Source organism: Eurypyga helias, unplaced genomic scaffold (assembly GCF_000690775.1).
Source record: "Eurypyga helias isolate BGI_N326 unplaced genomic scaffold, ASM69077v1 scaffold15940, whole genome shotgun sequence".
Classification (NCBI taxonomy): Eukaryota; Metazoa; Chordata; class Aves; order Eurypygiformes; family Eurypygidae; genus Eurypyga; species Eurypyga helias.
In genome coordinates this window covers 9,801-11,760 of record NW_010226376.1, presented here as the reverse complement: position 1 = coordinate 11,760, position 1,960 = coordinate 9,801, and positions in this window count along the sequence as shown.

The following is a 1,960-nucleotide window of genomic DNA, read 5'->3' as shown; positions in this document are numbered from 1 at the left end:
GGCTGTGGATTTGTGCTGTTCATCTCACTCGAGAAGATTTGCAAAAGGGACTCAGGAGACTGGTGACTGATGATACATGGCAGGTGAAGGTCATGCTGATGAGTGCAGAGTAATATACTGAGAATCATAGAACAGTGGGTTGGAAAGGACCTTAAAGATCATCTAGTTCCAACCCCCCTGCCATGAAAATGGCAGAAGAAAATCCAATCAAACTTCCAGTACTTAAAAGAGACTTATAAGAAAGATGGAGAAAAACTTTAGCGGCTCATGTGGCGACAGGACAAGGAGTAATGGTTTTAAACTAAAAGAGATTTAGACCAGATATAAGGAAAATATGATTTATAATGAGGGCAGTGAAACACTGGAACAGGTTACCCAGAGATGTGGTAGATGTCCCACTGTGGAAACATCAAGGTCAGGCTGGTTAGGGCTCTGAGCAACCTGATCTAGTTGAAGATGTCCCTGCTCACTGCAAGGGAGTTGGACTAGATGACCTTTAAAGGACCCTTCCAACCCAAACCATTCTGTGATTCTTTAAATTAACTTTTACGTCTCAGAAACATAATTTAATAATTTGGGACAGCTCACTCAAAGCCTTCTGTATTAGTAAAACCAAAACCAACCAACCAACCAAAAGAGACTTAACAATTAATGAGAAGGGAATGCAGAATTAAGTGGAAAATCTCATTATGCCACCATAAACATTCATTCTGAGCCTTCACTTTGAATACCCCAGGTACCTCCTCTGAAAAAAGATGGAGAGGGGGCAGAAAATGGCAGCAAGAGAGTTTTAATATACAGAATAGCTTAATATATGAGGAGAAACTGAGTAGAGAGATAAGACTCTTGAATCTGAAGAAAGGTGAATATCTCATTATTATAAGAGAAGTCTATGATAATCTATATAATAGAGAAAATAAATAGGAAATAGTTAATTCTCACAGTATGAGAACAAAGGACTGCCAAAAGGAATAACAGACAGCAAAGTTAAAATAAACACACACACACGAAAGTTGTAAGTAGATGACAGAACTGCTCTCTGGCTGCAAATGTCAGAAAAAACAGAAGTATGAATGAGTCAAAAAAGAGATTAGGCCAAAACATGGACCATATGGCCAACAGAGGTCACAAAAATCACTGGGTTCTTGAGTCTTTATTGCCTTGGTCCAGCTGTTTTCCAAACCTCTTTTTCTTTTCCCTTTCTTCCCCTACATCTCACTAGCTACTGGTATAACCCTAAGTACAGTAAACTTCACAGGTTACTTTTGACTTGCAGATTGGGTCCAGATGTAGCATCACTCAGCTGCTGTGACCTCTGTAGAGGACTTCCATTTATTTATTTCCCTGCACTTTAATACAGCAGTAAACAAAACAGGCAGCTTGTCCCCTGTAAACAGATTTTTATTCAATATTGCGGATGCAGAACTATTTTTTCTATTCCACAAGCCCCAGCTACTCCTAAGCACTTATCTCAAGGCAGGGAAAACTCCCCAGATGTGGAGTCAAGCTCTTTGTGTGTGCATGACTGTCCCAGTCAGCACATTCTTCAACCAGCTCCATATCTCTGTCTTTCCTTGCCTTCTTGAGGTACTGAGAAGATATCCTGTGTCTGAATTCACCATTTTCTCCATTTCCAACACTCTCTTCCCTTATGTGTTCCCACTCTTTCTGTAATGGTGTAAATATTTGTCAGTTAGGTACTTGAGGACTCTGCAGTAAAGAAGCCAAAGCAAATTAAGTGAGTATTGAGGTATATGAAAGGACATCCTTTCTGTCTGTTGCAGAGACTATTAAATATAATGGTCAAAATAAGCTTTCAGCTCTAAAAATCCTTGAATCGCTGATTATCTGATGCTGGGAGTAAAAAGACTACCGCATATTTGCCTTGCTTTTATACTCTTCCCTATACATCTGATAGTGCCCACTATCAGAGGCAGGTTATGATGCCAGCAAGGCATTT